Genomic DNA, 23,867 nt, shown 5'->3' with positions numbered 1-23,867 from the left:
CCACAGAAAGGAGGACATAAACATCCAAGGGGTCCGAAGCACCTCACCAAATAGGAACGTCAAAGGAGGAAGGAAGTACAGGTCTTACTTGATTTATTTCTGCCCAAACTCCCAGCGCAGTGGTACCCCAGTAATAACTGCTTTGGAGATCAGCTAATGGTACCAGATTCGGATAATACACATGAAGGGGTCTCCAACCTGTCAGTACTAAGCATTAGTGGTTCTCGGGCATCTAACGACACAGATGGAAGAGTAGAAATAAAGAAGGATGAAGAAGCACGAAGGAGAAAAGAGCCATGCCTTCTGCACCGAGTGTTCTATGCCGAACCCGAGAGAGTAGGGGATAAAACTGACTGGCATCGTAGGGTCATTGAGAGGGGAAGCCCACTTATTATCTTCTGCCAGCTCCTTCTAGTTCTTTCCTACCCATCAGATACCAACAATGCCCTTCTAACAGCAGGTAGATACTACCCTTGGTGTGGCTCCACTCCCAGGGGAAGAAAGAAAGAGGTCTTGCATGTCAGAAGCATAATCATTTGCAATCTTGCTTTATTCAAGACATATGACTTTAAAACTATTTTCTCCGATTCTAAAAGGAATATATGTTTATTGTAATTAATAAGAAAACTGGAAGAAAAAAAACAAAACAAAAAAACCAAAACTCAAGAAAACATGCAGAAGGGAAAAGCCACTTTTAATTCCTACCACTAAGAAATCACCACTTGAGACTTTATCTGTTTTTCTAGTTTCTTCCATACGATTTTCATGAAATCGGGGTTGCATTATACACACTGGAACTTACTCAAACAAATGTCTGTGAACAGTTCCCCCCCATATTCTTCTTCTAGAACATTCTGGAAGACAATATTGCCACAGCTCCTATTCTTGGACATCCATTTTGCTTACAAATTTTTATGATAAGACATGCTCTATTAAATTATTTGCTGCATCACCTATGCACACACCTTTCATCATTTTATCCCAGAAGTCACATTGCTGAGTCAAAGACTATTCATTCATGCCATTAAACTGCCCTTGAGAAAAACTGCAATGAAAAACACTACCGGAAGCCTTTTTTCTTGATGATTCAGCAGGTACCTTCTCGTGACCTGCGGTCCTTTGACTGTAGTGAGCTTGAACTTTCTCTTTTTTTACATGTTCTTTCAGCATTCTCGTGTCTCTTGAATGCTTTGCCTTTTTCTGTTAAGGAATTAATTATGGAACACAACATCTGTGTGACCTTTGTTGTGCGGAGACACACTCTTTACACCTGGTGGGGTGGAAGTGGGCGGGAGGAGCCTTGAAGAAGCCACCACATGAGTTTCCTATTCTTGGCTCCTCCACCATCAAGAAGATATCTTTGAACAATGCGATCGATTCTTCTCTCTGGGCCTCTGTTTTCTTTTCCATAAAATGAAAGTATTCCAAGGCCCCTCCTAACCTCTGCCATTCCAGGATCCTTCATGATATTTTGCCTGGCCTCTTGAGTCCGTATTAGATGCACCCTCCACCCACTTCTGCGTACGGCTGGTCGGCTTCACTTCCCAAAGCAGAAGATAATGAGCAGGTTTTCCTCGGGGACCGAGATGATCTACAAAACGCAAGGCTTCAGGGTAGCTTGCCAGTCTTAAATTTACCATTCCCAAATGTCTCTCATTCAGTGCCCTCAACCACTGGAAGAGCCACAAGAGGAAATGCCTTTCATCAAGACTCTCACATACCGGCTTCTCCTTCCCATCATGGGGGGAGAGCTGAGGTCCACCGAAGCGGAGAGATCCAAGGAGGTGAAGTGAGGCAAAATGACTCACCAGCCAGCCCCAGAGTCAGCAACGAGGCCAGGAAGTGACCACGAGTATCACTTCCAAACACCCTACCCTCCCACCTCCAGGTCCCAACTCCCCTGCCAGCCTCCCATCCTCCCTTACCACCTCCTTGTGTTTAGACGGTGGAGGTTCTGGAAGAAGGCTTCCATTCCTCTACCCTGTTGCTTACCCAGGACTTAAATAACTTAGCCACAGGAGGGGCGGGGAAGGGAGGAGGAGAAAAAGCATAACCAATAAAAAAGCAATTAAGCCCAGGCAGATGTTTCCTTTCGTGTACCGATTAGCTGGAAAAGGACCGACTCAACTATTATCCCTGTTTATTTGAACAGGCTGCTGAAGCGGGTTCTGACTTAGGGCTCCCCGTGGCTGAGGGCTGGGCCGGGAACACATGTGAAGCTCTCCTAGCTACAGCGGCCCCACCAAGCCCCCAGCAAACAGGAACAACGCTGCCACCAGGAGAGGCAGGAAATGGCCAGTGCCTCCCTCTCCTCTCACGGATGCTAAAAGGCCACCGTTCTCTGTTTCAGAAACCTTAACTGTGCGCCTCTGGGGGCACGCGTGGCCCTAGCAAGCCAGGAAGGGCTGTCGGAGCTGGGAAGCTACAAGGGGGCCCCACCCAAACACAAAAGGGACATTTAATCCCGGGAACAACAAAACCTGAAGAGGCCGAGTACAGGACAATGAAGTCTGCAGGGCCTTTCCGTTCCCTGCTTTAAAAAAAAAAAAAATGCAATGGGTTTTCTAGGCAGGGAGGCATAAGAATTTACAGAGCAGTCTTTGTACGCTATCACACAGCCTGCATCTCTTTTCTTTAAAATTTCTTGGAAGAGAATGAGTCATCTAAACATTGCAGGAAACCAAATAGAAGTCGAGGGAAAAAATTACTTTGGGCAAAGTTTTTTTTCTCTTAAATGTTTGCATAGTAATCTTTGCCTGGAAAAAAAAAAAAAGATGCCTAAATTTAGAATAGAAATGTGGCACAGTGAACAATGCCGGGTCTCTGGGACAGGCGGGGATCTTTTATTTTGAAGCTCCCCACAACTGTGTGGCCAGAGTGTGTTTGGGGGGATAAGGGGGTAGGGGGGAGGTGGGGAAAGGTGGGGGAGAGTGGGGGGAGGCACTCCACCGGCCGCTGGGGCGGGCCTGCTCGCAGGGAGATTGCTACAGCTCCTGCCAGCTGTGCGTTTACCAAATGGGCAGGGAATCCTCCTCTCCCAACAGAGAGCCGCACTGGACGACAGAAATGAAAACGCACAGCCTTGTTTCCCCCTGACCGTAACCTGCCAAAGCCTCCTCCCGCAGAGGAAGACCAGGGCGGCTGAGATGCAAGAGGCCACGTGGTCTAGGCGGCAGGGTACTGGGCTGCCCCTGTTCTCTGGATGGCTCCATCTCCAGAGCTCAGATGGGTTCATGGGTTCGTCTACTGGCATTTCCCAAAGAACACGGATTACAAAAGGGTTTTAAAACCAGCTATCATCAGGAAGACCACCTTTTAATTTATCCTCTAGTGCTTTTGCTCAGCACTAGTGGGGTGGGTGGGCTGTTGTTTACAGGCATTTGTACTACAAAGCTGTATTATTTGACAGGCACAAAATTACCCCGTCTGTATGAAAGGAAGAAGAGAGGAAGGCGGGCCTTGACCATGTGGTGAGAGCTAATCTCAGCGCCGTCCCAAGGCTTAGCTTGTCAGCAGGTAGAAACAGTGGTTCATTTAGTTCCCTGCCGATGAGCCCATGCCAGCAGTTTTCCAAAAAAGAATCCAATTTTCAAGGGCATGTGTCTCCCTCCACCAGCGCCAGCACCCCCAGCCCCAAAGCACTCCTGAGACCAACTGTTAAAAATCCAGTTGAAAACTGAATTTGCAGGGCACCTGGGTGGCTCAGTTGGTTGGGCGTCTGCCTTCGGCTCAGGTCGTGGTCCTGGGGTCCTGGGACCGAGCCCCACATCGGGCATCCTGCTTGGTGGGAAGTCTGCTTCTCTCTCCCTCTGCCTGCCTCTTCCCCAGCTTGGGTTCACTCTCCCTACTTCTCTCTCTCAAATAAATAAATAAAAATGTAAAAATAATAATAAAATAAAATAAAATTGAATTTACACGTACAGCTTTCTGAGGAAAGGGATGCAAAGCCTCTATGAAGCTCTGGCAGGAGAAGCATCACCAGATGTAGAGTGACAGCTGCAGGGACACTCATTCGGCACTTCAAAGAGGCCCCGTTTCATGAGCTGGCGCTCTGCCTGCAATGCTTTTTGGTGGGGAGGACAGGAGGAAAAGGAATGGGTGTTTGGCGGCAGGGCCGGTGCTCCGGGATGGCAGACTCCGTGTCTGGCCCTTCCCCAGCCCACCTCAGCCCATCAGAAGTCGCGGGGGGTGCGCGGGTGGCGATCCTGGAGGTCAGAGCTCAGACACCACTTCTCGATGTCCCCTCAGCTACACAGCTCACGTATATGCAGAGGGACTGTCGGTGTGCACGAATTAGGGTACCACGTGATAGTTCTAGCAAGGCTGTGTTCCAGCTACGACCTTATACTCTGGGGAGCCCAGGCCAGTGGTAAAATACAAATATACTGAATTGCAAGACTTTTACACAGAGGTGGGCTGGGAGCTGCCGTCAGAGTGACACCTAAAGTGCTTTTACCTTCTAAAGAAAGGGGAGACTGGGATTTCAGAATCACACATTTTTTCGAACTGCAATCCAATCTATTATGGTGTGTCTACAATAAAAGTACTTATTAGGCACACTGCATTCTGCTATTTCCTATTCTTTTCTCTTCTCTTCTTTTTTTTAATATTAGTCATAACTCACTAGGTTCATTTTATAACCCATTAATGAATCTTTATGCACAGGTTTAAAAAGACTGGGTACGCTGAAATTGTGGAATTAATAAAGAAAATAGTGGGCTAGGGACTAGAGCCCACCAACTAAGACACTATATGACTTGCGTTCAAGGTGGGGAATCAGATGTCTGGAAGCAGGTTGAACTCCTAGATCTTGGCAAGGGCGAAATGCTGGGTTTCAAGGAGTGAGCAAGGAGTCTGTTGGCAAATATTTACGGAATGCCTATCATGTGTCAAGCACTTGTGGTCTGACTGGGAATATAGCAGAACACGGAAGAGTTTAACATTTACAAACCACCGAGAAAGATCAACATTACCCTGATGTCCAAGCCTATCAGAACACAATGGGCTCAAAGGCCTTACTAGAAAGGGAACGTCTCAAGCTAGTTTTTTATTTGAGGTCCATCTTTTTTTTTTTTTTTCCTCCTATTTCAGCTATGAGGATTCTGCACTTTAACCTAACCCCAGAGCAAGTTAGATGGGGAAACCAGCATGCCAGAAACAGAAATTCGACTTCAAAAAAATCTAAGTATTCCACAACATATTCTTTTTCTTTGAATTTGCCTTTCTAAATGAGGATACACATTTCAGGTTATAATGACATTGCTTCAGTATCAGCGACTCCCCAAGCAGGCACGTTTCACTTTTAAAGAACCTCTTGAGCTTGTCAGCACTGTAAAAACTAATCTCACCAGTAGCTCCTTCACTCAGAAGTGAATGGGTGTAGTTAAGCGCTCCCGGTGACAGGAGTCATAACTTAAAAGAAAATGTCCAAAACCGGATACAGTCTGAGACCCAAAATACCTGTCTCGGAATTCACCTTCTAACGCAACAGGTTTCTCAATGAGATTCTTGTTTAATTATCTGCATTTCTTAGCCTAAACAACAGAACAGATTATAACTTTTATTTTTTCTAATTTTATTTATTATTTGAGAGAGAGAGAGAGAGAGAGATCAAGAGAATGAGTAGGAAGAAGGGCAGAGGAAGAAGCAGACTCCCCATGGAGCAGGGAGCCCGACGTAGGGCTCGATCTCAGGACCCTGACATCATGACCTGAGCCGAACACAGACACTTAACTGACTGAGCCTCCCAGGCGCCCCAGATTATAACTTTTAAAGCCCCCTTCTGTCTCCCACAGTGCCCAGCCCACGGCTTTGTGCACAGGAACTGTGAAGTAATCAGTTGTTGAATCAATTAGATCAAATTTTAGTTTAGACTTAAACACTGCGCTTTCACCTAACCATGAGAATAAAATAACAGAGTTGCCTTTTCTGTATACAAATTATTCAAAGTGGAAACTGCATCAGAAGTTGCCCACATAAACTCCCTCAGGTCACAGTTCACAGATGAGCCACAAAAGGTGAAATGACTTTTCCAGGGTCACGCAGCTCTTCAGCACCCTGCCTGGGACCACTGCAGTCCTGGACGTGGGCAAAGAGACATCCAGGCTCGGGATGGAGCAGGGTTTGAATCCTGCTTCTGCTACCTGATCACAGGACCTCGGGTAAATTATTTAACTGCTCCATATCTTAGTGTCCACATCTGCAAAATAGGGTTAGTAATGAGATAATACTCCATGCAAAGTCCTTGAAACAGAATGTGGCACCAAGTATGTTCAGTAATGGCTCGGTATTACGATATTGGAATCCAGGCCTCTCTAACACCCACCTGAGTGCTCTCTCCACCGTACTGTGCTCCTCCTTCTGGGCCCTCACAATACATTAACGATCGTGTTAGGTGGAACTGGGAAGGTCCCAGAAGCCAATCGCCAGGCAGGACTGTAGATAACTCCCTCTGATGGAAGGGCTCTACCAACCCACGGGGAAGAAGAATCTTTGCTTTTCCCTATGCCCCCTGCTGCACAATCCATTCTCCTCCTCAGTTTCAGTAAGAACCAAAGTAACAATGACTCCTTAAGAAATATGCAGTTTTCCCAAGGTGGGGGGGTAGGTGTTTAGCAGAAAGGAGGAAACTGGGAGCGGAGAGAGGTAATGTAGAAGGAAAATAAGGAGGATAGAATTACTTTCTATCCCTTCAAGAAGATTAAACAGAAAAAATCCTTCTCAACTGCACAACTGGGACTTCGTTCAATGGGTTTCATAATTAAATGTCCAAAGGTAGGAGCTCCCTACTGCCTAGGTCAGAAAAATCAAAGACTGCCCATTACCAAGTTCTGGTTTAATGAAATCCAGGGGCTTTCTCCTCTAGGGCACTTGTTTCTGAAAGCCATTTCCTTAAGGCTTTTCCAAAAGTTCTGAAACGTATGACTCGCCAGACTTAATAACCACGGTAACACTAGTGGCCTTGGGAGAAAATCCATTCTCTGGCATGGCAGTGAACTCTTTGGACTCAGCTCCTACCTTCCTCGGATGCTCGCTCTGCTCTCTTACAAGGAACTGAACCTCTTCCCAAGGAAATACATAATTCAGACAAGACTGAATCCCATTGGGCTGGGGCAGGGCCAGGGATGGGGCTGGGGGCCAGGAAGAAGCTGAAGGCCCCCTGCTCTCCTAAGACCTCGGATGGCACAGACTTGTAACAACCTGAATGTTCCTCTATGGTTGTTTCCATCTCTGAGAAGGACCCCTTCTCATACTAAGAAAATAAGCTGAAAGCAACATCCCTTAAAAGGGAAGAGACAACCAAGTCTGAGGCTTCATTTCTTAAATCACCACTGTGATCCTTTTCTTGGCACATTTCCACCTTTAACTCTTCTGGATAAAGATGTTAGCAGGAGCGCAATAATGTCTTCAGGCTCTGATCTTGAGTGCCAAAGCATTTCTTGAGGTCATACTGAAGATCTCCCAGGCAGGACACTAAAGGCATAGAAATAGTATCTAGGTAACTGTAGTGCCCTGGATAGACCAGGACACAGGGGACAAAAGACACAAAGGCAAACAGGCAACATGAGAGTACAAATCTCTCAGCAACTGTAAAATGAACGCTAGAGAAAAACCAACCAATGGCTTGGAACTGGGCAAGAAGGAGGGAGGGAAGGAGGAAAGGCAGAATGATAAGGTGCTTGCAAACATACGCTCTCCCACAATAAGGAATTCCAGGAGCTGGGGGATGGGAAGAAGGCCTGCAGTGGCTCCCAGATGGCAGGGGAAAGGCTGGGAGAACAGGAGTTAATAGAGCTCATCTGAAAGTTGGCAGCGTGAATACAGAGAGGAGGGCGTACAGAGAGGAGGGCGGCCTGGTAGGAAGTAAAAGTCAGCAGCGCCCGTACAGGAAATGCCTGGGGCACTGGGAAAATCGCTGATTAAATACTTTGAGAAAGAGGAACCCAGAAGCAAAGCCAATTCATTGAAGGATCTGTGTAGTTTTAGTGCTTTTGGAGTTGCCTCAGATCCCACCATTGAGGGAGGAGAAAAGGCTCCTGGAGGTCCAAGTGTGGAGAGACCATTTTCTTGGCACTCCAGGTGCCCGAGCTGGACCCAAGAGTTGCCTAAGGCCAACCCTAGGAGACAAGTAGAGCTCTTTGTTGGCAGAGGACTAGAACGCATTTCCCTGGAGCTGGGGTGGAGACCTGGGTTGGGACAACTCTTTTCTGATACGGAGGAGGGGGTGTGCGATCTTTTTGTCTTCGTCAGCACTGCGTCCCCACTGCCACTCCCATCCGGCCTGGTCCTCAGACACTTAAAAAAAAACCCTGTATCCTTGGAAGAGGGCACCTTCCCTTTTGCCAGTACCTCAATACCGATGAAAAATCATTGAACTCTAAGAAGGAAAATGTCCAGAGTTTGGAAATCAGCAATTTCCAATCTCCAGCTCTGATTTTTCACCAAGTGCTTCAATGTTTCTCTTTGATTCAGGCTTTACAAAAGCTCCAGGTAGGCTTGAAAAGAATGTGTGTCTGCCTACAGTTAGGCACCGTGCCCGTATATGCCATTTAGGCAGTTTAACTGGTTTTCAACTCTCTACATCTTTACTGAATTGTTTTTGGTCTAATTGTTTAATCACTCATCAAGACATGTGTATTATTAAATCTCCCATTGGGGTTGATGTTTGTCTGTTTCTTCTTCTTATAGTCTGTTCTTGACTTAATGTATTTTAAGACTACGTTATTAAGTATATACTACTTCCTGGTAACTTTAAATCTCCAATTATTATAAAATGTCTCCCTTTATCTCTAATAATAATTTTTTAATTAAAATCTAGTTGGCCTGATCTTATTGAGCTTTCTTTTCCCATCATTCTGCTTTAAATCCTTCTATATGCTTATACTTAAGTCATGTGTCTTCTCTTATAAGCAACATACACTTTGGTTTTACTTAAAATCTGTTTGACAATCTACCTTTTAATTTTACAGGAGTCGATGTATCCTTATAATTAATTGCTGATACATTCAAATCCACCAAACGGCTATATGCCATTTGTTCCAACTGTCCCTATAGCCTCCTTTCCTCTTATTTATTATTTTCTTTTTCTCTTCCATTTTTAAAAAATACAGAGTCACTCTTCTGGCATATTCTTTGTGTTTGGTGAAATCCACCACAGTTAAGACACAGGACAGTTCCATCATCTACCAAAAAAATTCTCTCACGCTGCCCCCCCTCCATAGTCTAACTCTCTTCCACCCTTAACCCCTGGAAGACACCACTGTGTTCCATGTCGCAACACTTTTGCCTTTACCAGAATCATCCTTATCTTTTGGGGGGCCATTTCTTATTAACTGAATTTCCTCCTCTCTTAGATTGGTAGAGATGCTATTTCTCTACTGGTAATCCTAACTAAATTACAATGTATATATCTGACTTGCCGAAGTCTAATATAAATTAATATTCTTACTGCTTTTTCCACAATACTGTTAAACCTACTTCCCCACCCCCACCTAAAGACAGGCTTTATTGCTGCCATTTTCATTCATTTTATATGTGCTTAACACCTCATATGAAATTTTTTTTTTTAAACAGTCACTATTCATTTAGGTGGACACTGTTTCTTTTCCTGCATCTCAAGGCTTCTATCTGGGATCATTTTCTTTCTGCATAAAGAATACCATTCAGTGTTCCTTTTAGTGCAGGGCTGCTGGTGACAAAGTCTCCTCCTTTTTCTTGCCTAAAAATGCCTAGTTCACCTTCATTTTTTAAAGATATTTTTTTGAGCTTTTCATTCCACTGTCTCCTGTTTTCCACTATTTCTACTGAGAACTCAGCTGTCAACCTTGTTGTTCTTTTGAAGGTAATATGCCTTTTTTTCCTTCACTCTCTCTAGCTGTCTTAAAATTTTAGATTCTCTCTGTCAGAGAGAGAGAATTTTAATATAATGTGCCCACATGTAATTTTCTTTATGTTTACCCTACATGGGGTTCATAATGCTTCTTCAACCTACAACTTGAGATCTTTCTCTAGTTTGGACAATTCACCACCATTTTCTCTTCAAATATTGTTTCTACCCATTCTCTCTGCTCCCTTCTTCTGGAACTTCACATGTATGCGTGTTAGGCCCATTTGCCATATCCCATAAGTCTTCTATGCTCTCTTTTGTATTTCCCATCCTTTTATCTCTCTAAGCTTCAGAAGATCTATTTTTTCTGACCTACCTTTCTGTTCATTAATTCTTTATTCTTTGTCTAATTCTCTACTCTTTGTCTAATCCGTTCAATTCACACACTGAGCTCTCTATTTTAGTTACTGTGTATTTTTAGTACTAAAATTTCTGCTTGAGCCTTCCTTTTTTAAATAGAGATAAAGTTCACATACCATACAATATTTTAAAGTGCACAATTAAAAAATAAATAAAGTAGGGGCACCTGGGTGGCTCAGTGGGTTAGGGCCTCTGCCTTCGGCTTAGGTCATGATCCCAGGGTCGAGCCCTGGGATCAAGCCCCACATCGGACTCTCTGCTCAGCGGGGAGCCTGCTTCCTCCTCTCTCTCTACCTGCCTCTCTGCCTACTTGTGATCTCCGTCTGTCAAATAAATAAATAAAATCTTTTAAAATAAATAAATAAATAAATAGATAGATAAAGTGTATGATTCAGTGGTTTTTAGGATATTCAAAAGGTTATGCAATAATCACTTTTCTCTAATTCCAGAACATTCCATCACCCCAAAAAGAAAACTTATACCTGTTAGTATTCACTCCCAGCACCACCACCTTTTCCCCTCAGCTCCTGATAACCACTAATCTACTGTGTCTCTGGGTTTGCTCATATTTCCTATCAAATAGAATCATACACTATGTGGCTGACTTCTTTCACCTGGCATATTGTTTCCAAGGTCCCTCCATGCTGGTATCAGTACTTATTTCCTTTTTGTGCGCAGAAATATTCCAGTGCATGGATATACCACATTATTTTTAGCCATTAATTAGTTGATGAATATTTGGATTGTTTTCGTTTGGGGGTGATTATGAATAACGCCACTATAAACATTTATGTACAAGTTCTTCAGTGAGCCTGTCTTCAATTCCCTTGGGTATAGATGTAGGGAAACAGAACTGCTGGGTCATAGGGTAACTCCTATGTTTTTGCATAAGTTTTTGGTGACATTTTTGAGGAACTGCTAAATTGTTTTTCACAGCATCTGCACCAGTTAACAATCCCACCAGCAACGTATGAAGGTTCCAACATCTCTACACTCCTGCTTTTCTTATTTTCTTTCATGAGAGCCATCCCAGTGGGTATGAAGTGGTATTTCACTGAGGTTTTGATTTGCTCTTCCGTAATGACTACCACTGGTGAGCATCTTCTTCTGTTTATTGGCCATTTGGATATCTTCTTCATAGAAATGTCTACGCAAGCCTTTCACCTTTTGCAAAATTGGGTTGTTTGTCCTCTTGTTGTTGAGTTCTAAGGGTTCCTTATATATTCTGAATACTAGATCCTTATCAGATATATTTCTCTGAATCTATAGGTTATCTTTTTAATCTCTTTGACAGTGTCTTTTGATGCACACAAGTTTATAATGTTGATGAAGTTCAATTTACGTATTTTTTTCTTTTACTGCTTGTGTTTGGTGTCAGATCTAAGAAATGTTACCTAATCCAAGGTCAAAGATTTACGCCTGCTTTCCTCTAAGAGTTTAAGCTCTTAGAGTCACATCTTTGATCCATTTTAAGTTGATTCTTTTTTATAATTTCCAGTTTTTTGCTATTATTTGATATCATAAATGTACTAAACATAGTTAATTTAAGGTTTGTCTGAAAACCATTACATGGATCTCCTGTAGGTATATTGTTTTTCTTAGAAGCGCTATACATACAAAATGATGAGTGGGAACTGTTAGACCTAGGAGAATAAGACCTTCCACTAGAGAAGATTTACATTTGTCTCTAGTGACTACTGTCCTAGATCACCTTAATCCAATTAGAGATTAAGATAATTTGAAGCTAGGCTTCAGTCCTGTAAGACTGCTGAAGTCTATTTCTGGTTCCCCCTCACTTCTAAGCTATAGACCTGTGGGGTCCTAAAGCCTGAGAAGTTTACCAGGGGTCCCCCTTCCTTGGCCTTGTATTCCAGTTTCTGTCCTGTTAGCCCTACAAGGCTATTGAAAGCTCTGCTCAGCTTCTTGGCCCTCAGTGGTCTTTTCCAGAATAGTAGATGCCTCCTGGGGAAAAACAGCTCCAAAGAAGCATAAGGTTGGTCTGAATTACATAAACTGCCATTTCTAGAAGTACAACCCAAAGTCTAAGCTCTGAAGACAGAGATTATGTTATGTTTTCATGTAGCCCTCACCAGGTCCAGTGCAATACTGGATTTGGAACAAGTACCGAAATATGTTCTGTATGAAAGAATGCATAGATAGTGGGGAACATGAAGGCTTACCACATTTATGTTTTAAAATTATCCATTTCCCAGGACATGGTGACCAAAATATTCTGGTAAAACAAAAGAGAAGCAAATCTGAGGTTTTAAATATGGTTCCTCATTACTTCCTTAGGGGCTTTTCAAAAACCACAGTCCACCAAAGGGCAGGAGGGGGCTCACTCTACCTCACATGAAGGGAATCTGTAAAATTCGCCATAGTGATTCAGAATCCAGGTTCAAACCTCAGGCATTCTCTGGTGACCCAGAATCCACAGAATGGAGGAACTTCACGTGAAGTTCTAAAAATGAACACATGTAATGGCCCATGTGGGGCTCCAAGGAAGGTCTGGCCATCTAGTTCCTGGGACATATGTGACAATGTCAGACTCACCAGCTATCCCAAATTCCTTAACACCACACTGGCCTCTACTCTGTGACAGCAGCATAAAAACAGAAAGAAGTAATCATTGACTTCCAATTCTCTTTCCAATAAATGGCCATAAGCTGTTGATTTTTCCTTCATGACACATCTGACATCTGTCTCCTTTTCATCCCTCTTGGCACTGCTTACCCTGCGCCTGGATTAGAGGCCTGGTCTTTCTGAACGGCGGCTCTATTACGTCATTTTCCTATGAATAAACCTTCCACCGTACCCAAATGCTCTCCAGAAAAAAGTTCAGACTCCTTCATTGGGCATTCAGGGCTCTTCTCAGTTTTGTTTCAACTACTTTCCTCATAAATACTCTGATTTAGCCAAACTCTTGTACTCACCACCCTCTGGAGAATCCTCCCTCCTGCCTGTGCTCTTTTGTCCTGAAGCCGGTTCCTTCCACATGGAAGGTCCTTTCACCCCTGCTCCCCCACCCTCCCCACCCGACAGTCTCACAAACACCTTCCTTTGCCGTCTCTAATTACAAAATCCTATTCGTTCACTAGAAACCCAGCTCAAATGTCACCTCTCTGCTTTCTGCATGGAAAGCATTTAGGACCATGCCTGGCATGGGGTAAATTCTCGACACAACTTTTTTAGAAAAGCAAGTGTGTGTGGGGCACCTGGGTGGCTCAGTCAGTTAAGAGTCTGCCTTCGGCTCAAGTCATGATCCCAAGTCCCAGGATCAAGCCCTGCATCAGGCTCCCTGCTCAGCGGGGAGTCTGCTTCTCCCTCTCCCTCTGCCGCCGCTCCCCCTGTCTGTGCTCGCTCTTGCTCTCTCTCCGTCAAATAAATATAAAAAAATCTTAAAAAAAAAAAAAAAAGCCAAGTGTGTAGTTGTGGGGGAGGAGGGATATAATTTTCAGTCAATGATCATAGGGAAATTACATACCATTTTTTTTAAATTAAATTGCACCCTACCTTACAATATATATTATAGTATATATAATATATTATATATATATTTATATATAGATATATACCATATATCTATATCTATATCTATATCTATATATACATAGTATATATCATACTATATATAAAAACTGGTTTCATGGGCATGGCTTTAGACCATAATGTGAAAGACAAAACTATGACTTATAGAAGATAATACAATGGAATATCTTCAAGACCTTAGGGTAGGAAGCATTCTCTTCGACATGGTAGAAAAGCACTAACCATAAAAGAAAATGGGAGCAACCACACTAAAATTAAGAACGTTTACTAATCAGTAGAAAATATTAAAAAAAACAACAACAACAGGTAAGTCACAGTGTAGGAGAATATATGTCTAACACATATAATCAGGAATTAGTATTCAGGATATTAGTACTTCACTAGAGAATATATCTAACATGGTCAGTAAAAATAAGGAAAGACCCTTGAACACAATAATCAGAAAAATGCAAACTAAAACCAATCTGACAATAGCTAACATTGAAACAGTTAAAGATAAAACTATAGCTAAAATTAAAAATCTGACCAGACTAAATGTTGGCAAGGATGTAGAAAAATGAAACTCATACATTGTTGGTGGGGGTGAAAGTGACTATTGACGTTATGGAAGACAGTTGGGCATTACGTAGTAAAGAAGGAGATCTGTTTATTTTTTCACCCAGCAATTCCACTACTAGGCATACACCCTAGAAATCTGGCCACGTGGACACGGGTGTGCACATATAAGAATGTTCACAGCAGCACGGTTTGCAGTAGTCCCCCAGCAAAACAACCTAAGGCCCATTGATAACAAAACGCACAATGGTAAGTAAATTGTGGTACATTCATAAATGGGCCCCTACAGCAATGAAAAGAAACAAGGTAAAGCGTGGGTGGAACACACAAACTTGGCAAACAAAAGAAGCAAGACACAAAATTAAATTACGCTGTTTAGAAGTGACTAACTAGAAGATGTAATTTAAGAAAAGCAAGGGAGGGGCGCCTGGGTGGCTCAGTCGGTTTAGCGGCCGACTCTCGGTTTCGGCTCAGGTTGTGATCTCGGGGTTCTGGGATCAAGCCCCGTGCTGGGCTCCATGCTCAGTGAGTGAATCCAAAATGTAATCAGCTTTTCAAGGATCCATTTTGCTGTATCCGGATGACTGGCAGTTCAAAGGGCAAATGACACACGCACGTTTTGAGGAGTACCCTGGCCACAGGGCGGATGGAGCTGAGCTGGGGCTGACTCACCACTGCGCTTCCACTTACGTGGCGGCCAGCGTGGAAGCCTTCAATGGTCCACCCGTCCACCGGTTCTTCCCTTTGGTCTTGGGACTTTAGGATGAATAGGATGAAGACGGTGGTACGTGACAAGGGTGAGCACTGTCCTGGGGGCACTGCCCTACAGAGTTCAGGCACCCATCTTCTTGGGGAGTCCCCAGGAAGGGAGTGGAAAGAGGCATGAAACAAAGGATGCTTTCAGGAGTTCCCTTACTGCCCAGTGGGGAACTGAGAAGCAGAGGGAAGGAAAAGGAAGGCACTTTTTGATCCAAACCCCAAACAAGGACCATGATCAAAGAATCGCTTGCTGTAAAAGTTAGAGAAAAAAGAAAGCCACAGTGGGCCTTCCTGCATTCCTGTCTTTCCATGCTGGGCTGCCCTCTCCACTTGGGGATGGGGAGTGTGGCTACAGACTGGCCTCTTCCCCTGATCATCCCCAGCCCCCAACTCCTGGGACAATTGAGCTGTGTCTCTGGCATGTGTGGACCTACAGGTCATGGCCATATTTACCGAGAACATTCATTCTCCACAGGCACTACCGGGCTCCTCAAAACGCCCTTTGTGTCACTGTGCCTTTCTCTCCACCGCACCCCCCCCACCCCCCACACACACTAATTTAATCAAGATGTCCTAGCTTGTAGTCGGGGTGGACTCCTCAGTTCCGCATTCTTCGTGGCCTTAGGGGCTTTGAAGCAAAATATGTGGGGCCGAAGACAGCAGGTTGAGGAGCTGAGGTCAGGGTGTCCAAGCCAGAGCAGGTCAACTTCTTATGCAAACCCAATGCATAAAGAGTACACTAAGTTGTGACATATTCTTATAATTTGTATTTAATTCTAAATATTCTGAAGAGGTTGAGAAATGTTTTCTTAGGCAAGTGCACAGACATTCAGCAGCCAAAGGGGGGGGAAGAGCAAAGAAAAAAAAAAAGAATTTATTCATCGGGGCTGTTTCTAGAATGCAGAACTAGAAGAGAGCTTGTTGCCACAGTTAGAGCTTGCTGCCTGCTCTTCCTCCCCATCTCCCTTCCACTCATGGTGATTTTGCAGAATCTGAGAAGTCTGTCCTATCTAGAACCAGATTTTTATTCAGATTTGCTTCTCTGACCACAGCCAACCTCCAGAGAATCTCAAAATTGTGGTAGGGAATTAAAGCAATAAGAAAAATAAACAAAGAAGCCATCTGGAGCCCTTGGTCCCCACCCAGGCTACCTGATTCCCAATCTCATGTTCTTTCCCTGTGCTGTGGTGTCTCCCAGAGAGAGCCTCACTGCTCATTGCCACTGTGGGCTGATTTGCGAATGCCTTGCTGAACCTCTGAAGCCCGAGTCTTGTGGACCAGAAGGAGTCAAACTGATTCAAGGAAGGTAGGAGGCAGGGCATCTCAGACAACCTATCTGCGGAACTGATTAGGATACGTGTTGAAATTCCTCTCGTCAACCACAGATCCATTTTGCCACGACCTCCCGCCTAGGACATCTAACCCATTCCCTCCATTATCTGCTTGCCAGTTTCATCAGCTCACGTCACCACGGATAGAAATGCAGTCAAAGGGCTATTGTTTCCTGGCCCATGAGGGGGTTTGCAGAAACCCAGCAAGCAGGACTCCAGACTGTAAGACAGGTTCTCCTTCGGAGCTTTTGGAGCAGAGAGAACCTGGAGCTTGATACCAGCTCTTTCTGCCTGGTTCAAGTAGGCAAGTGGCCTGGGATCAGGACAACCCTGAAGGCTCAGGCTAATCCCAGAGTTCTCATGGAATTCTACAAACCCAAGTAAGCTCCTTGTCAAAAAAAACAAACAAACAAACAAAAAAAAAAACTGAAAAGCTTTTCGACTCCGTTGCAAAGCCGTACTCAGAAAGTTCACTTACCCTCTTGCAAATAAGCATCTCTCCTCTTCTGCTTCTTAAGGTAAGATTTGGCTCCCTGCCCATTCCCCTCCTTCTTTTGGCCAACTTGCCAAAAATTTCCCTTTCTAGAAAAGCTGATTTAAAAAAAAAATGCTTTCTCGATCCCGTCAAATCCTGAGACAGCCTACGGCTCTAGGTTCCGGGTAAGGGCAGAGAGCAGGTAATCAGTGCTTGCTAAAATGAACCAAATCACCAGGGAGCAGCCGCACGGTGCCTTAATTTCATTCAGGGTGAAGCTGAGCTAAGTGTGACTCTCGGGCCCGGCCGAACCGAGACACCAGACCTCAGCTGGTGGTCAGGAAGGTTCAGCGGCGAGTACATTCGTCTGCAGTGAGAAGGCCCGATTTCCTCCCGAAACGACCTCTGATCCAGGGAGAGCAGGAGGCTGGCGGGAGAACGAGGCAGACCTCTACATAGCCCCGAGCTACGTAGTGTCAGGCCAGAGGCAACAAGCTCGCATCAGGTCCTTACATCTAACCTGGGGAGGAAACCCATCCCGCGTGTCAGAAATCATCTGCTCTGATTACAACACCCTTTTTAATCTTCCTGGCCCAGGAGAGGATATGCACTGATAACTTTAATAATGCCAGCAGGTACGATTAATTCCCATTCCTGCTCCTCATATACTGTTACGTGAAGGGGACTGGAAGGACAAAATTAAACTCCACTGGGGCTGCAGTCCGCAGCCGAGAAGCAGGCAGACGGCTCAGAACTCAGCATGGCCAGCCTCGCCCCCGTGTTCCCGCGGAGGGACCGATGCTAACCCTCCCGGGGCCTGCCAGACCTCTGTGGCCTTGGGGGCAAGGTTAATTCTTTTGTGGTTGGGTAACAGTGACTACAGAATTGAATTAAATTAAATTTAAAAGCCCAGGCAGGATTTGATAGGAGTCTAATGGACACAGTAATTAAGCAAGATTTAATCAAAATGATATGGACAGATTTTATGTTGTTTCAAGGAGGAATCGCTATTTTATTGGTCAATGTGTTCTGCATTTAATACATCCCGAATGCAAAGTTTTTTTATGCCAGGATCAAGAGTTTTCCGAACTAAGAAGTCGCTAAAAATCAACCAGAAAAGGATTTCTTGACTTGGGCAACGTTCCTCTTCCAAAGGAGTTTCATAGCCTTTGTCTTCATGAACCTCACACCATTTCCAGGAGGCCAAGTGGGCAAAGAGCATGCTCTCTCCTTCCATTTACAGAGGTCTGGGAAGGCCAAATTATTGTGTAAGGCTCACAAGAAGGTAATACTAGAGTCGGAAGAGATTTTTGGTTTGGTCTGAACTCCCTGTCTCAGGCTTACACTATTGTAATCCTTCTCACCATTAGCAGAAAGGGTAAGAAAAATGTTTAACGCTTCAGTGGAGGTCCTACTGAGGACACCACAGCGCCCCAGGGCTCCAAAACCCAAACCCAGTGACATCTGCTCAGATCCCTTTCTTCTAAACCCCTTCAGAGTGCCCCTCCTGAGCTGGCTTCTTCTTACCTGGCTTCTATGAGCCATGTTACTCATTCCCCCCCCCCCATTTTAATAGGCTCGTCTGTCCTCCTTGCTGGGTCCCCTGTCCTTTCTCTAGGCCTCAGCTGCCCTCTCTGCTTTCATGGCTTCACCTATCAGTTTAGTACGTGCTCAGTGTTCAGCTCTCCCTTCCGGCCCTCATCCTCACTGCACCCTCACAGTGCTGTGTGTGATGCTGAACCGAGGAGGCATGGGGACCCATCATGGAGGTCTGGCCCCAGCTCTACTACCACCTGCCTGAGTGACCTCAAGCAAGTCACTACCTCCTGGCTCTTACACTCTTCGCTAATCACAGGGCAGGACTAGAATCAATGGCTCTTTCACATACTGCCCCCAATAAATGGCCACCCCAACTTCGGAATGCTTAGGTGAAAATGCTGGCAGTCACCTTTGATGCTTTTTTGGGGTCACATGCACGTTCAATTCAGCAGCAACTCCTACTGGCTCCAGGTTCAAAAGACATCCCAGAATCGGACCACTTCTCCCAGTTTCCATGCCTACCACTCTGTTCCAATCTGCCATAGCCTCCTGCCTGACTTTACAGAAGCCTCTGGAACGGCTCCTCCTATTCCGCTCCCACCTTGCTCCTCCCTCAGTCTTCACACAGAACCCAGAATAATCCTCCTGAAACAGGAGTCAGATTGTATCATTCCTTTTTGTTCCAGATCCTGACAGGCCTCTCTAGTGGCCTCTGAGGCCCTTCCTGATGCAGCCAGCCCCTACCCCCCAGCCATGTCTATCACTCATCCCCTTCCCTCCCGTGCACACGGCCTCGTTGCTTCTCTGCCCACACTCCCCTCTCATGGCCTTAGACATGTTGTTCCCTCGGCCTGAAAGACCTTCCTCAGAGAGTAAAAGCCCTAATTGCATTTAAGGAGCAGGTCAAAGGCCAAATGGTCAGGGAGGCCTTCCCCGACCACCCTCTATAAAACAGCAATACACCAGCACCACCATGCTCCTGCCCTGCTTTATTTTATCATCATCGGGCCCATGATCCATTCACTGGTTCATCTGTACATGGCGTGTTTCTCCGACTAGAGCGTAGGCAGAGACCTTTTCCGTTCTGTTACCTGCTGTATTACAGTGCCCATCACTGTCCCTGGAACACGGGTGGCGCACTGTACCTATTTGCTGAATGATTAAATGAATGGTGAGTCCTCTCTAGCACTTACCCCCTCCCACCTCATGTCAGGTCACTCACTCCCACCTATAATTTCTTTGCTCTGTCTTCTAGTAAGTCCCATTCTTCTAGTTCCCACTTCCATGACCCAAGAACTGGCTTCCATTACTCCCTGAATTACTGCAGTAGGCTCCCAGATAGTTTCTTCTACCCTAAACCACACTGAACACTGTGGACCATGGTCTTCAATATTCCATTGCCCTACTTAGAATGAACAATGGCTCTCTTTGACCTGTAGCTGAAACACCTTGAGTTGGCCTTCAAAGCATGAGGCTCCAAACTCATCCCACCTACTTCTCCCATTCCTGGCCAACAGGAATCTTCTATTGCTGTATTATGGGGAGCATCTCTAACAGGGGGAGAGGGGTAGGAGAGGAAGTTGGCACTAGATAATATGGAAATATCCAGAAGATATTTCCATAAGAAATGGATGAATAATTATGAATTCCAGCAGCATATAATTAAGAGAACATCAGCCCAACTCCTCCTCCTCTCTGAAACTTGCCCAATCACCTCTCATGAATCTGTTCTTTTTCCAAGCTCCTATTGACAGCTAATTATCTGCACCACTCATTAAATTGATGTCTTAAGTCATAACCTGCTTCGGCAGTCTCTGGCCTGTCCATCCAGCTAAAACACTAAAATATCTAAGATCCTGAACCATGTTTTAAGCTTGTTCTACTGTACTTTTCTAGTGGCAAGTTGAATACTGAGCAATTACAGACAATCAAATAGTAGTTATTAAATTGAACTGAATGAACTAGTCGTGATACTCGTGCTCCAGGATTTAAATAAAGCAGCGCTCGTCCCTTTTAAGGTCCCTGTAACAAGAATCAGGTGGGCTGTGTAGTTTCCCTGCCTGAGAACTCAAAAGGCCCAGGAAGGCCCCTGACTCAGACAGCTACGAAAAGAGAAGGCTTTTTTTCTACTCTCCACCCTCAAAATGAACATCAAAAGGAAAACAAGGTCATGGGAAGAGGCAAGGCAGGAAAGGATGCGATGCTTATGTGGGCAGAAGGCTTGGATTATCTTGGCTTTGGAGAGGAGATGATTAAAGCTAGAGAAAGGGTCTCCCCGTTTGCCCTCTCTTTTTCCTCTCTACCCTCTATGAGAACACGCTGCTGACAAAGATTGGCTTAGAGAGACAGAGACCCACCCTAGCACGGAGAAGGCACAGGGCACCCTCTCCTATGTGAGCAGAACCAAGCCTCACAGAGAACTTTCTTTTGTCTTAACTTGAATCGAGGAACAATCGGCAAATAGAATTGTACACATTTAGTGTGTACACCGTGATGATCTGATATGCACATACATTGTGGAAGGATTGCCGAGATCAAAATAATCAACACATCCCAAGGTCAGCTCTTTGACTGTGTGGTGAGAAAGCTTAAGATCTAGTCTCTGTAACTTTCAAGTGCGTTTTACTGTGTCATCAACTGTATGCTGTACCCTAGACCTGCAGAACTTACTCTGACAGCTAAAAATCCATGTCCTTCGACCTACATCACCCCATTTACTCCTCCCATAGCCCCTAGATTCTGTTTCTATGAAATTGGATTTTTAAAAAATTATCTATATAATACCATGCAGTATTTGTCTTTCTCTGTCTGGCTTATTTCACTTAGGATAATGGCCTTCAGAATCATCCATGTTATCACAAAGGGCAGGGTTTCCTTCTTTTTTATGACTGAGTAATATTCCATTGTATATATACATACGACATTTGCTTTACATGTTCATCCGTCAAAAGACATGTAGCTCATCTCCTTATCTTGGCTACCGTGAGTAACGCTGCAGTGAACGGGGGTGCAGATATCTTTTTGGATACTGACTTCAATCCCTTCAGATACACACCCAGGAATGGAAGTGCTGAATCACATCATAGCTCAGTTTATAATTTTCTGACCATAGTGGTTGCACCAATTTGCATTCACACCAACAGTATATAAAGGTTCCCTTCTGTCCATGTCCTCACCAACATTTGTTATCTCTTGTCTTTTTGACAATGGTAGAGCCCTTGCTTCCCAGGTTTTACTGATTCCTCTGACGTTCTGGGAAGGCAGGGTGAGGGTAAGAGCACTTTCTGCAGTGTAGAGATAAGGAAACTAAAACTTAGCACGGCAAAAGTACTCCACTGAGCCAGCCAGGGCCCAGGCTCGGACACAGCTCTGAGATCTAGATTCCCAGCAGAGCTCAGAGACGATGAGGAAGGTATAAGAGGAAGACAAAGGGAAAGAAATGGGGGAAACCCCCTCTCCTTGTTTCACATCAGAAGTAGGGTATTTCCAAAGGAGAACACAGGCAACAAGTAATTTCCAAGAAGATACCAATGAGATTTTGGATTTCTCCTAGATGTACCAGAACACGGTCCAGTGGAGTCAAAACCAAACAACCAAAGAACCATAAGGAAGATATGAAGAGCTGTGAGTGGCCAGGGAGTAGCCTCCTACATAGTCATCAAAAACAGTGTTTTGAAAGAAGGCACAATGACATGCACATAGTACTCACTTAATATGTTAAATGAAAAGAAGTACACAAAACTTAATATCCAATATAATCCCAATTTTCTACAGAAAAAGGCACACAGAAAAAATACTGGAATAACTGATTCCTGGTAATCATTATTTTCTTTGTTTTTAATGTTTAAAAAAGATCTTATTTATTTCTTTGAAAGAAAGATAGAGAGTATGAGCAGGGGGAGCCTGATGCAGGGCTTGGTCCAGGGACTCCGGCATCAGGACCTGAGTGAAGGCAGACTCTAAACCAACTGAGCCACCCCAGCACCCCCATTATATTCTTTTTATTATTTTTTGTTTCCCTGCAACGTCTTGAAAAAACATGTATTAATTACTTTTACAGTTGGAAAAAAAAAAACCAACTGGGGTGACTCAATGGCACAACTGGTTAAATGTTGGAGGCTTGATTTCAGCTCAGGTCAGGGGATCGAGCCCTGTACTGGGTCTGTATGCAGCAGGGGGTCTGCTTGAGATTCCCTCTCTCCCTCTCCCTCTGCCCCTCCCCATGGCTCACTCTCTCTCATTCTGTCCCTAAATAAATAAATTTAAATAAATAAATAAAATAAAAATAAATAAAATCTGTAAAAAGCAAAAAGAAAACTAAGCTACAGGGGGTTTTGTCTGCTTATAAATCAAAGGAAACAGAAAAAAAAATTGTTATTTTTGTTGTGACTTCACAGTCCTGTTCCTAGGCCTTAACAATAACTTCTTAGCTCAACAAGAGGATGATTCCGAGAGCTCTTGAGACCATGAGGAGGGATGCTCCCAGGTTCCGATGGTCTCTTGAAGACAAGAATTTGTGCAGATAATTAAAATTAACCTGTAAGTGGAAATGTCATAATGAGTAAATATTAGGAAAAGCTGGAAATAGACCGAAATGATTTCTAGAGCACAGGGTAAAAGAAGGGGGAGAACCCTAAGAGCTAGGCTGAAAAGCAAAGAAAGATAGGATCAGGTAAAACAACCAAAAGATCAGAAAACAATCCACTCTCGTGTCCAAAGAAGAAAATGAGAATGGGAAAACTAAAGATGTCATCTCAAGAGAAGGAGAATTTATTTTTCCCATTTTACGCAAAAATCACACTCAGACAAGCAGGGAAAAATTCAAAGGAAAACTCCTGACACAGATAAATAGGAAAATCAAAAGAAGTCAGTCCTACAAGAAGGGAGGCTGAAATCAAAGACGCTTCTCTCTCTTTCTCTGGACAAGCTGGGCTAGAAGCAGAATCAGAACAGCACCATGGGAAGTCTGGCCTGGCAGGAGCATCTAAATGCAGAATGCACAAGCTCTTATTTCCTTGTCCAAACCCTGGCCCCACAATTGACCTGTCACTGCCCCCATGCTACTGGGGAGGCAGCAGAGCGTCGTGACGTGAAGAGATGATTCCAGGGAAACGGGCTGCCTACACATGGATCCCAATTCTGCCCCTATCCAGTTCCATAACCCTGAGTCAAAGGCTTAGCCCCTCTGTTCCGTGTCTACCTACAAATGGAGACGATGAAACCATCTTGAAGGGTTGTTGTGATGATTAAATCCATTAATACCTATAAAGTACTTAGCATAGTCCCTGGGCATAGTGAGCACTCATTTAGTATTAGTTATAATTACTATTATTTTTATTATTGCTGTGACTCTTAACAATAAAAAAAATATTGGTACCTAGTCAGCTTCCACACCATTAGTGGGATTTCTCCT

General features: G+C 44.3%; 1 protein-coding gene across 11 annotated transcripts in view; it reads right to left on the bottom strand.

Annotated features, from left to right (window-relative positions):
• Positions 1–23,867, bottom strand: part of SRGAP2 (SLIT-ROBO Rho GTPase activating protein 2) — a 227,878-nt gene that overhangs the window by 75,409 nt on the left and 128,602 nt on the right. The window lies entirely within an intron of this gene.

This window comes from Lontra canadensis, unplaced genomic scaffold, assembly GCF_010015895.1.
Source record: "Lontra canadensis isolate GAN:19392208 unplaced genomic scaffold, GSC_riverotter_1.0 scaffold63, whole genome shotgun sequence".
Lineage (NCBI taxonomy): Eukaryota > Metazoa > Chordata > Mammalia > Carnivora > Mustelidae > Lontra > Lontra canadensis.
The sequence above is the reverse complement of the archived record's forward strand: the minus strand, read 5'-3'. Positions and strand labels throughout refer to the sequence as shown.